We start from the raw sequence: 13891 nt of genomic DNA on the forward strand, positions 1-13891 counted from the left end.
AAAGCAGTTGGAGAGCTATCTAGAGAGAAATGATTTCGTCACAACCAGAACTAGGTAAGTTCCCTGGGTCCAAGCAGCACTGGTCTGGAATAGAGATCCAGAGAGACCAGGGCTGAGTTTTCACTCCACTGCTTTCTGTGTGATCTTGAGTGGCTCACTTAACATGTCTGAATTTGAATGGTATTTTCTGAAAAGCAGAGATCATAGTGTCTGTCTTGGTCAGTAATTGTAAGCATTAGCAATGAAACACTAGCCTGAGAAATTCATAGTAAACGCAGAATAAATAGTAACCATTATAACTAACACTCCTATTACTATTAATCCAACTGCTGCTTCTATTAATTGGCATTTCAGGATATTTTGGTTAAAATGCATATTAAAGAACTTTTCATGGGGCACCTGGGTGGCTCATTTGGTTGAGTGTCCGACTCTTGATTTCATCTCAGGTCATGATCCTAGGGTCTTAGGATGAGCCCTGCTTCAGGTTCTGTGATGAACGAGGAGCCTGCTTAAGAGTCTCTCTCTCTCCCTCTGCCCTTTTCCCTTGCTTGTGTTCTCTCTCTCGCTCTCTCTCTCTAAAATAAAAAAAGGGGAGTCTTTCATGTTGATGATGACTGTAAGCATATTTCTAGATGTTACTTATCCATGAGAAAGACACGTCATTTTGTCTTCTGATGCGATAAACTGTGAGCAAAAAGCTTAAAAAAACCTATCTTTGTAGCTAAAAACTGTCCTAAAAGCAGTGATTCTGTATTTGTACTTCCCAATTCCCCATAATTATTGTTATATACTATAGACATGTAATATTGTACAAAGCATGGGTCTTTATTCTTTTAAATGCGTCTCTGGTTCAAATGCTTTAAGCAAGAAACACTAAAAAACCAGTGCTGATTCTTATTCTCTTTTAATATTTATATGTCACCGTTTGGAGTCAGTTTTGGTTGCCTAGTAGATTAGATCGCCATTTAATGTAAATTCATAAAATATGACTAATAAACTGACTAGACTCTAGTGAAAGCTAAAGTAGCAATTTGAGCTAGTTAAAACACTTTCCTCCCAGGATTCATAACAGTTATTATTTAAGCAATGAGCCTTTAATTTATTTTTCCTCCTATCTGGAAGGTTCTCTTCTGTACCCAGTTAACCTCTGTTTCTCTTCAAGATCCCAGCTCAGATGCCACTTCCTTAAGGAACACTTAGCTGACCCTCCTCAGGCTAAGACAGTTTCCTTGTTAGGCTTTCTCATAGTATCGCATGTCTTTTCTAAGACACCTGGTAACTATTTGATTACTTGGTTGATTCCTGCCTCTTTGCTAGAACAAAGGCTCCACCAAGGCAGAGATTATCTTTCTTGACAAACAGTACATGATAAATAATATTTTTAAATATATAAATGGCATTTGACCCTTACACTGAAGCCAGGTATCTCTAATAAAAACTGTAGCATTAATCTTGGCCTCCAGAAAGATCTTCTTACTAATGATGGTTCTTTACTTTAAAATGTGTCCCATTAGATTAGGGCCCACAGGACCAAGCCTTGGAAAGCAGAAATATAGGAATCCTCTTGGTGGTTGGGAATTATACTCTGAATTCAGAATCAGTGAATGTACGTCGCCCACCTCATTCCACACTAAATATATAACCTCTAAAGCCACACTAGATATGAAGTAAGGGGGGAGAACACCTCAGAAAAAATATTTTTCTGACACACACATATAAAATACGTTCCAATATTTGGGTCATTAGTAATTTTTGTTGTCACTGTTGAGGTTGTGTTATTAGTCACTGTGATGCTTACTAAAAGAAATGTATTCCACCAACAAGGATTTGGCCCTTTGTTTTCTCTTATTTATTTATTTTAAGTTTATGTATTTATTTTGTATGCATGAGTGAGGGAGGGTCAGAGAGAGAGAGGGAGAGAGAGAATCTCAAGCAGGCTCCACTCTCAGAGTAGAGCCCGATGCGGGGCTCAGTTCCACAACTGTGAGATCATGACTTGAGCTGAAACCAAGAGTGAGCTGCTAAACCAACTGAGCTATCCAGGAGCCCTTGGTCCTGTGTCTTCTAATACACTGGGAAAAATTTTAGGGGAGCCTGGGTGGCTCAATCTGTTAAGCATTCAACTCTTGATTTTGGCTCAGGTCATGATCTGCCGGTCTTCAAGTTTGAGCCCCACATCAGGCTCCATGCTGACAGAGTGGAGTCTTCTTGGGATTCTCTCTCTGTCCCTCTCCTGATGTCTCTCTCTCTTTGTCAAAAATAAATAAATAAACATTAAAAAAATAATATAGTCAGACACATTTTAAAATTAAAAAATTGCTATGAGAAACAATTTCTCATAAACCCCTTCTAGGTTAAAGAAGAAAACATAAATCAAGACAGATAAATGAGTAAGTGAATCATTGTATTACCAAAGAATAATTATTATGTACATATTAACATGGTGTTGTCAACGAATGTTCATTGACATGAAAAATATAATGTTAAATGAAAATAATTAGGTTGAAGGTGGCTGGGTGACTCATTTGGTTAAATATCTGACTCTTGATTTTGGCTCAGGTCATGATCTCATGGTTTGTGAGTTCGAGTCTGTGTTGGGCTCTGTGCTGGCAGTATGGACCCTGCTTGGGATATTCTCTCTCTCCCCTCTTTATGCCTCTACCCTGCTTATGCTCACTCTCTCTCAAAATAAATAAATAAACTTAAAATAATAATAAAAATAATAATTAGGTTGTAAATTTAATATCCTATAAATTGTCAATCTTGTCAAATACATATTACAATGATTAAGAAAGACTGACAAGTAATGTTATTATTGGTTACTATTTTCTTCTTTATACCTTTCTATAGTTGCCAAATTTATTAAATTAGCAACTAATGCACTTTAAAGCATATATAAAATAATGAATATTATTAACCTCTATTTCAGAAAGTCTTCCTCAGTTCATCTCAACACAATAAAAGTGAATTAACTTCTTAAACCTTTTCACATCCTTACCCCACAACTACTTCCCCCGCATAGACTGCTCTTTATTCATGATCTATAAAATTCATCATTTCAAAAGTTACTATTAACTTTCCAAATGATATCCTTTAAAATAATAATGATACTTAACTTCATAACTAAGATCCCCTCATATTTTTAGCAATGGCATAGAGTATGGAAGATCAATGTTAGATTTTGTCATAGAAAAATCTTCCACAAAATAATTCATAATCTTTATAAGTGTTATCTGACATCTTAAAGTACTTATGATTTAGTTTCCTTAACCACTGAAGTCTAACCAGGAAGTTCAATAGTTTGCCACTGCATTTGCAATAAAATGCAAGTTCCTTACAATAACCTGTTTCTGCCTTCCTTGAACACTCATTTCATACTCCTCTCCTTTTCGCTCCTGGTACTAGTTACCCTAGACTCTCTTCTGATCCTAAAATGGACTCAAATTATTTTGCTTCTTGAGGTCTTAGGATTTGCTGTTCCCGATAAACAGTACCCTTTTATGCAGGTTTTTTCACATAGCTGGAGCTGTGCTGATATTCAAACATCACCTCTTACAGAGATTGCCTGTAATACATATCTTATTTGTTTCTTTCTTAGCTATTAGTATTTTGCTTAAATTTGGTACTGGTTTACACATTTAGCTGCTTGGTCTCCTCAATGGAAAGTGAGCTCTGTGAGAGAAGGGAATTTGTCTCTCTTGTTCATCTCTTTTTCCATAGTGGCAAGAATATTTGTTTATATATATTTGAATATATAAATAAAGATAAATTGTTTTCCCATTCATTCCCCTACCCTCTAACACCCAGATTATAAAGAATTTGAATATAAAAAGTTGTTAGATTCAGATACAGATGAAGTTTAAATAGTTCCTGAAGTTTAGCCAAAGAATTTTCAGTTTCAAAAAGAATAAAACTGGATCAAAGTTCTCATAAAATAAATATAGGAGACAGATAAAATCTAACCATTAAAGCATATTTCCAAAGGTATTAGAAAGTCACCGGATTCCATAAGAACCCTAATAACTATTATAACAAATTTTTGCAAATAATTTTATACTCTTTTATTACAGAGCCACATGGATAGATTATAGCAATAATTTTTTTCTTTATTGATTGAAACTATATTCATATTTAGAAATACTTCCTCCCTGCATTCTACATGTGTTTCTTTGTCATATAATATCTACATGGACATGATTTACACCTATGCTGATGACTTATCTATGGCTCCTGTTTGGATATATCCTTTATTTTTCAGCTACATGGGTTTTTTCCATCACAATGGAAGCATTTGGTATTTTCCAATCTTTAATCTTCAAACATTTCTCTTTAAATTTCTCACAATTGCATAATTACATTGTGGGATGGCCCCATGACTCCATTTTATTGACACAGTAGAAAACACCTGACAAGGAGTATTCTCCGGGTCACTAAGATCCTTCTCTATGCTCGGTGACTCACAAGTAACATTTCAGACCCAAATACCAGTAAAGGAGAAGCTACCCAACCTGACTATAAAATTGTATTGCAGCTGTCTGTAATTGTCTTGGCTAAATTCCATTTTCCTTTTTATGCAAAATACATTAATTCTTAGTTTCCTATGACACTGCAGGTTTTGTGTCAACATGCTTTATAACATGATGACTTAATATATGTTGAAATACCTGTATGCCTAACTCTTTAACAGAGATCACCTTCCATGTTAACTATTCAAAAAGTTAAAAACAACAACAATACCTTTTTAGCGTGTCAATATTGGAAATTCCCATCAGAATTGGGAGTCTAATGAGAAATCAAGATGTAGCAGATGATTCTGTTGCCCCTGCCTTGCCCTATAAAAAATAATTTATACCATGAATGTCTTTTTGTTCTTTAGCAGAAATCAACATAATAAAGATTCAATAAAGTTTCAAAGTTTGGACAATAAAATCTTTGTCCAAAACAGAAGTGAACTTGGCATTCTTATAAATAAATCTACCAAGATACATTTTTAACCCTTAAGCCTGAAAACTAGTTTAATATTCTTTTGTTAAATTACATCACACTTCTCCAAAATCCCTAGTTGCCCCAGAAATAAGACAAAGATAGGAAAGTACCCAGAACTTTAAATAAGGTAGGATTTATTAAAGAGTCTGGCAACAAGTTGATTAAACATGATGACACTGACCTTGGCCTAGAGAAAACACATTAAACTTCCCAAGCCTGTTGGAAATTGCCTAGGGAACCCAAGCCTCTTACCCTAAATTTGAGGAATATCCAGAGATTGAAGAGCATAAAAGGACTTGTGCCTCAATAGAAATAATTATAAAGATAACATAAAATGGTAGCTGGAAAAACAGTGAGTTCAAATATCATTAGAAATGAATCAGTTTAGAATGTGAACAATTTCCTGGTGTTTATAGAGAAATATTTCTCTAAAGCCCTTGGAACATAAATATGTATTGTGACTCTCCAGGACAGGGCTGTAGTAAACTGATTTTTAGAAATGTGAATGACCATGGAACAATTTTGTCCCAGGACATTTCATGGGACTAATGCTTCAATGCATACCACTTAGTAAATCCTGCTGTACTATCAACTTTTGCTTATTCAGGTACTGATTGGCTAACTTTTAAGATAGCCTCTCTTTGATTATTGTCTATTTTATGTTGCTAATCATGCCAATAAGTCATTTCAACTAAATTATAGTTAGGGAAAGGAAGAGATAAAATATAAAGCAGCATGTCTTGCTAATTATTTATAGCTCTAGGTTTTGGTTTTAACTTGGTGAATGGGACACTTTTTTTTTTTTTTAATTTTTTTTTTTTCAACGTTTTTTATTTATTTTTGGGACAGAGAGAGACACAGCATGAGCGGGGGAGGGGCAGAGAGAGAGGGAGACACAGAATCGGAAACAGGCTCCAGGCTCCGAGCCATCAGCCCAGAGCCTGACGCGGGGCTCGAACTCACGGACTCACGGACCGCAAGATCGTGACCTGGCTGAAGTCGGACGCTTAACCGACTGCGCCACCCAGGCGCCCCTGGGACACTTATTTGAATGGCTGATTAGAAACTAGCCCTCCTCTTTCTAGCAATTTTTCTTTTTTTTCCTTCAAAATGGTTTATTTTTTATAAATATAACTTATTGTCAAATTGGCTTACATACAACACCCAGTGCTCACCCCAACAAATGCCTTCCTCAATGCCCATCACCTATTTTCCCCTCTCCCCTGCCAGCCTAGCAATTTTTCATTCTCTCTCTCTCTCTCTCTTTCCCTGTGTCTGTCTGTGTCTCTCCCTCTCTCTCTTTGTCTCTCTCTCTTTTTTAGAATTACCCCTCTCTTCTCCATTACAGCATGGGAGTTGTGCTCTTTCTACAGTAAGATCCTGCTTCCTGGCCATAGTTGTTAGATTGTAGGTGGCCACTTGACCCAACATGGGTCAAAAAGGTTTACATATACAATAGGCAGCCAGATGTATAGTAATAAATATTATCCTTGTTATAAAAATGATCAGGACAAGAAGTAGAGACATGGAAATTATCACTCTCAACTGAGAAAGAAAGCAGAAAGAAAATCAAGAGAGAATGACTTTGACAGAGATAAGGGAAAACAACATTTCAATGAGCTGGGGTCAAATATACAACAGTGAAGTCAAGCCAAATGAAAACTGAAATTCACAGTGGTTGGGAAAGACACAATAGACATGCAATGCTAGCATTAGAGCATTCTATAGATAATTTTCCCATTTCTTTGAAGCAAAAAATCTTAGTTTGTGGAGCCTATCTCCTGGCTTCTCCATAGGATTTCCAAAAATCCCATATTGGCTTGTCAGTAAGACGGGGTTGGAAATACCCAAGGAGTCTATTTACATAAGTGACTGTTAGACCATCAGGAACAGAATTCATTCTAAAAGAAGGATGAGTCAGTCCCAAGTCAGAGGGTCAGTGTTCCAATGGCAAGGTAATTCTGAGTAAAGCTGGGGATGTGTCGCTGAGCTTGTCCTTTTATTTAACCCCCGCCCCCAGAAACCTGTGTGAGAGCCCTAAAAGAAGAGATAATAAAAATAAGAGATATGTTTAAGAACTTGAGGGGACAAGGAAACAGTTCTTTGTATCCTGTGTAAAAGAGTGTAGCAAAGCTGTGGAATAAGGGAAATGTTCCCTTGTGGCTGCTTTTGGAGCAGGTTGAGTTACGGACCAGGCACAATACCCGGAAAAGAGAAGATGCAGGAGAGAATATAAGCAACCAGAGACAACAGAAACCAAGAAGAGGAAGGAACAGCTTGTGGTATCTGTGCTAGCTATGAAGCACGAATGTGACAAACTCAGATACTTCGAAGCATGAGTTAGGAAAATCTGGAGTTCCTGCATTTGTGGCTGAGAGACAGAGGCACAAAAATACTATTTCATTCCTATTTTTATGGTCTCTTTGTTTAATCTGGGAAAATGCTCCACTTGCTCTCTTTTAAAACTCTACGCGTATAATTATCATCATAGAATCAACTTAAATGACAAAAAAAGAAGAGAACTTTACCACTTCTACTTCACCCAAATCAAGACTCAGTTGATGTATTCTCTGAAAATTCTAAGGAAATTACACTCTGATAAAAAAAAAAAATTACTCACGTTGATGTACTTTATTTCAGTGTTGCACTGCTGCAAGTTTTATCTTCTCATTTAGCAGGTCCTTCAGAGCCTTTAGTGTTAAATCACATTGTCCCTTAGGTGTCCCTATGGCTAGTATTCTGGAAACAAATATTCAGTTCACATATTAAAGAATTTGTTATGTGTCAGTAACTTTTAAAGAGCTTTACACATATTGTCTGATTAATACCTTCAACAGCTCTGAAAAGAATGCATTGTTACATCCGTGTTAGAGATTGAGGATTAAAAAGTGAAAGTTTTACCCAGTGCCATGAAGTTAATAAATAGCAGAGCAGAAATTTAAGCCGAATTCATGTAGCCCTTCATTGCTTTGCTACACTGCAAAGACTAGTCATTAAACGTGCCTCAGCTAAGTCAGAATTTCAATGTTGCTACACATTTTACTTTTTCACTGCTCTGAGATAAAATGCTTGATCATTCCCATTTATTGGAAGTATGAGATTCTCCACTTCATTCAAGGACACTACTTGGGAGATATTTCCACCGTTGAACCAGAACTGTGTCCCTTTCACTTTGTCCTATTTCATGATAGCCTGAAATTTATCCTGTAAAATCTGCATCTAAGCATTATTCACTGGGAGCTTTTTCTGAAGAAATCCTGAACTATGAATATTATTATGAGTTTTCTCATTTCCTCTCATGTTGCTTTTCAACAAGTTAGAGATAATATTATAATAATCGGTAATTGCAGGGCTTTGGATAAACCTCATGGCTATTATACCAACACCACTCTAATAATATGTTTACATAATATAATGCATTTTTATTTTTGTGTAAAGAGAATTTTACTCTTCACACTATTCTATTTCTTCTCATTTTATGTGGACCTAGCAAAGGGCAAAGGTTTCAAAATAGCAAATTGTTAAACTTTAATAGTAGAGGCTACCCTTATTTACATGACTCAGTTGGGGAAATGTTTAGTATTACACCATACCCTGAAGGTTAATAAACTCGGGCTGGGTTAGACCAGGGAGGCAGGGGGAGGAGATGAATTCCAGAATGAAGCAAGGAAATAGAGAAACAATGACATGAGAAATGTTATCATCAGATTAGAAGATAATCTCTTTCCTTGCTTTCCAAAGAGGAAAAAGGAATGAAAGGAATATATGAATAACTGCAACCAGGAACAAAAAGCAGGGTGTGTAAATAGTATCTCAGAAGCCACGTTAACTTTGCAAAAGAGTAGGGAAAAATCAAGAAATAAGGAAATAGAGAAATTGGTGGGGGGGGGGGTAGGAAGAAATCATAGCTGAACATATCAATTTTATTGTTAACAGATAATTTGATATCCACAGTTTATTTTATTTATTTTAAAAAGCATTTTATGTATTTATTTTATAATGCTACTGGATTTCTTAGCATTAGTTACAGAATTTCCTGAGTACTCTGAAAATAATGAGAACTACTGTATTCTTAGCATTTTTTTAGATATGGTGAATAATCATTGTTCTTTGGCTGCCCAATATCTTATTCTATTGCTAACAAGAGATTTGCTTTTAGAGAATTAACCTTTTTCCCCTTAGATACAATATGACCGGACAGTAATCAGCTTTACTGTCTCTAACCAAAGGTTGAGAATCTTTTGAACATTGAGCAAGTTATTTGGAGAGACTTCATTGTTTGGGCTGTGTTCTAGGTGCTCAGATTTTTAGATTTAACCCTTAATAACAATTAGGCATTTCACACAAATTGTGCCCATTAGATGCTTACATTGTAATTTGATCTTAAAGTGACAGAGTTGGACTTTTTTCATTCTATTGCTGATAACTTAATGTTCTAAACCAGAATTTTCTGTATTTCCAAGCTTTAGCCCTCCGAGATTAGCTTTGGTTTCTGAGTTTCCTTATAGATTTTGTGATCTCCCACTGGCTTTACAATACATTTCCTTTGCTTAGTTTAAAAACCTGCTAATTATCCATAGGACTTTGACCCTCTTTCCTTATTTTAACCCCAGCGTCTTTATTCCTCACTGTCTCCTCAGAGATGGTTCTCATACTTATCAACAAAGAACTTCAGCTGATACATAGAGTATAGTTTACCTGAAATCATGGTGGTTAAAGTGGTGTGTTAACATTTTGGAAAGAATTAAACCAGTAATGTGAAAAAAAAAATGCATGGAGAATGACAGAGTAGTCAAGACTCTGGGAATATAATAAAGAGGATAAAGATTGTATGGCACGTTAGCAATTTTTTCTTAAAAAAAGAAGGAAAAGGGACACCTGGATGGCTTAGTTGGTTGAGCATCCGACTCTTGATTTCAGCTCAAGTCATGATCTCACTGTGAGATCAAGCCCTGTGTGGAGCTCAGAGCAGAGCACAGAGCCTGCTTGGGATTCTCTCCTCTTCCTCTGTCTCTCTCCTGCTTTCTCTCTCTCTCTCAAAATAAGTAAACTCAATAAATAAATAAATAAATAAATAAATAAATAAATAAATAAATAAAAGAAATACTGTATATAGATTCTGATAAAAATAATTTTGTATTTATATATCTAAATTTTCCCCTAATATGCTCCAACTTTTTGCTTCTGATATCATTGCCTTAATTTGACTTCTTATCACTAAATGCCTTATTTATAGCTTCCTCTAGTCCAATGACGCCATTAATCTATAACCACTCCTCTCTCTACCACTCCTAGCTCAAGGCTCACACTACACTACTTCCAGGATTCTTTCTATTGTATTGTTTGTATTAGTTCCCTGATCAAAAATTTTAAGTAACTCTCCATTGCCTTTGTAATAGATGACTGGCTTACCAAAAAAAACTCTTAATATGATATGTACTCGCTTATTCCAATTTCATGCCTTGATACTTTCCCTAACATGCTTTCATTCTATCCCTTCAAGATTAATTGAAGTTACTTGATTTCATCTCATTTTCTCTAGCTTCCTAGCTCTTCTCAACTCTTTATCTTTGGGTTGAAGTGAGATTCAGTTAATCTTATCATAACCATATTCATACCACAGACTGGTGGGATAAAGAAAAAAGGGAAGAAAGAGACAGAGAGAAAGAGAGAGAGAGAACAGAGTACCTAAATTCTACTACATCTGGGGCACCTGGGTGGCTGAGTCGGTTGAGCATCCAAGTCTTGATTTCAGATCAAGTCATGATCCCAGGTTCGTGAGATCGAACCCTGCATTGGGCTCCGTGCTGAGCATGGAGCCTGCTCAAGATTCTCTTTCTCTCTTTCTCTCTCTCCCTCCCTCCCTCTTCCCCACTTGCATGCTCTCTCTCTAAAATAAAATTAAAAAAAAATTATACTACATGTAGGAGATAGAACTGCAAAGTAATATATGTAGATGTTGAATTTTCCCTCATCCAGTTTCAACAGTCAATTCTAGAATTAACCATTGTTATATTTATTATAGAGTTATAAATTTATATATTAAGTTTTGTTTGAAACAGGCTTCATTCAGTGTAGTTATCTATGTCATGACTCCAAATTCTGTAATAATTTTCATCACCATCTATTAAATATCATAGAAAATTTTATTAAATAAAATTATATTGAATGTCACTTTATTTTCAGATTACCAAGCTTCAAACCAAACTTAATAAGTATGCTCTTCGTCAATAGAAGAAAATTTGGTCAAATTTATTCGATTACTTTCCAATGTGCTACCAAACTAATCAAACAACTGAAAAGCCAATTAGTAAAAATTTCAACAGATACTACACTGTGGGCAGTTAAAATTCTTAATAATTAATTGGCCAAAATAAATTTTCTAGAATTTCTTCACAGTATATAGTTTAGTGGTTATATGAATTTTACAGTAAGGCTAGTTGGACTTAAATTACATCCTAATCCTACTAAGAAATGACTTAGAACTTTGTGACTTGGTTTCCTCATTTTTAAAGTGGTAGAGTGCCTACCTGACATAATTATTATGAAGTTGAAATGAATGAATACACAGAGGATACTTGGAAAGGAGACTGGCACATAGTAAGCATTCAATAAATGGTATGTGTTTACTGTTACTTAAATGAACATAATAAATATTTAGAACTTCTGGATATTTTCATTAACAAGATACTACTTAAAAGGCAACAAATAAAATATCCAGTTAAACCAAAGAAATGGGAGAAATCAATAGTTATCACAAGATAAATGGATAAAAATGAATTTAAAGAAATACTGTCTTTTAGTCTCAAGACTGAATATCCATCAGAAGGCAAAGAATCTCATTAGGTATGCAAATATTAAAGCTTATTTTGAAACTTTATTTGAACCAAAGATGAAACAATTGCTAAATCAATACATTTGAATAAACTCAGACAGTGTTGGAATGACCATAGGTCATATTGTGAGTAAAACATAAGGTGCATATTCTTGATCTGTGATACCTTTGCCTGGCCTCCTAATCCAACCCAGCTCCTTGAATGAGATAACTCCTAAGATCCTATAGATCTCCCATTTCATTATGTCTTCTCATACTTTTCAGAAATTTCTTTTGTTTTTGGACTGTAGGATAATTTCTTGAGAATAATTTCTCTATCACATTAATTTTTGACACGGCAATCTATTATTCACTGCCTCTTGTATTAAATAACACATTTAAAAATATTTTGAGTGTAGTTGACAAACAATATTACATTTGTTTCAGTTTTCGACATAGGAATTCAACTTCTCTATATTAAATAACATGTTTTAGAAAAATACTTCCTTCTAATCTTCATTTTTAGCTCATTTCCATCTCTGGACTGCATACAGACACTATCCTATCAAATCTTGCTGAGAATATAAATCAGAAATGTTTAGCAGTGTTTTCCTTTTTCTTCCAATAGGCCCATTTTAAAAGGTAGCTGTTCTGTTTTTTTCTGTGTTATCTCTTTCTAAACTGTGAATTTCAGTTGCTCTGTAATACCTGTGAAGGCTTGGAAGGAAAGTTGTTCTGTGACATGCCACAGCTTTCCCTCTCCAGCCTGTTTCTAACAAACATAGTTTAGCCTCTGTAAGTTTGGGATTTAATAAAAGTTATGTTGAGATGAAGTTCGTGATTCTTCACTGTGTTTTTGATAGTATTTCTGCCATATGCACCATTTATTTTTACTTATAACTTAATTGACATACAAAGAAAATAGTTGGTTTTGCCAAACTCCAAAAGAATTTGACCAGATTTTATACTTATTTTTTTTTGAGAGAGGGGGAGGGGGAGGGGGAGAGGGAGAGGGTTTCAAAAGCACAAAGGTTTTATAGGGATCATGGCCTCAGCCGATTGGCTGGGGAAGGATAGAACAATGGCTGCCAAGGTGTGGTTCCCAGATCAGCAATTATCAGCGTCACCTGGAACTTGTTAAAAATGCAAATGTTGGGCCTGGTGGTCACAGACATACTAAATCAGAAACTCTGGGGGTGGGGCTCAGCAATCTGTGTTTGAACAAGTCTTCCAGGAGATTCTGATGCACCTGAAGTTTAAGAACCACTGTGTCTGAGGATCTCTAACATGTTCGGCCTCAGTGTATACAGAACGTTTCTCACTGGTCACCTATTAACCATTGGCTGTCAGCCTTGCTGTGCTATATAAATACCTAGCACCAAACACCATCCCCAGAGACTCTGATTAATTGGTTTGGGGAGGGGTAAAATGCTCCCATGTCATTCTAAGCCTGGACAGGATTGAGGGCTCCTGCCTCTGGCCCCTACCTGAGAGAAGCCCTCCCTCTTCTACTCACACTTTCCACGCCTCTCATACTCCCCTTCCTCCCACCTTAGACTTCGGAAGAATGCATCAATCAGTAGCCTGCTTTCTTAGAAAACATAAGTTACTCAAGGGGAGGAGGCGTGGTCTGAGGTTTGAGCGGGAACCTCTTTCTTCGGTCATGTCAGGGACATACTCACTAGTCGGCAGGCCTAGGTCTGCTCTTTCAGTAACCGTCAGTTTGTTCTCTGTATTCATCCGTCTGATTCTTCTCCTTCTATATTCTAACCTCAATTTTAGCACTTAAGTTTCTTATGGCTTCTCAGAGACGTCAATTACCTCCTTACATTTTTTTATATGACCAGTCCCTTCATTTCTCTTTTATATACAATGAGACCTCTTTCTCTTATCCTTGGTATAAAACACTAGGTTAACCCCCATGTTATAGGCTCACATAGTATCCTTAACTTTTTCAGAGTGATTATTAAAATTATAATTCATGCATTTCTCTCAACATTTTCATTGAATGTCTATTATATGTGAAGCATTAATCTTGGTGGATTCAGCAAGGAATAAAACAGACATTATAGTGGGAAGGATAGACAATAT

At 35.9% G+C, this 13891-nt stretch overlaps 1 long non-coding RNA gene across 2 annotated transcripts in view; it reads right to left on the reverse strand.

The window, feature by feature from the left end:
- Positions 1-7884, reverse strand: part of LOC109253617 (uncharacterized) — a 39007-nt gene extending 31123 nt beyond the window's left edge. Inside the window, exons 1-3 of one of the 2 annotated variants that reach the window (XR_002074489.2) lie at positions 7815-7884; positions 7607-7725; positions 4738-4832 (exon numbers count right to left, since the gene is read on the reverse strand). This is a non-coding gene — a long non-coding RNA (uncharacterized LOC109253617). The other variant, XR_002074488.2, reaches the window with a different exon arrangement.
- Positions 7885-13891: the final 6007 nt, after the last annotated feature.

Source organism: Panthera pardus, unplaced genomic scaffold (genome assembly GCF_024362965.1).
Source record: "Panthera pardus isolate Hobbes unplaced genomic scaffold, ASM2436296v1 HiC_scaffold_21, whole genome shotgun sequence".
Taxonomy (NCBI): Eukaryota; Metazoa; Chordata; class Mammalia; order Carnivora; family Felidae; genus Panthera; species Panthera pardus.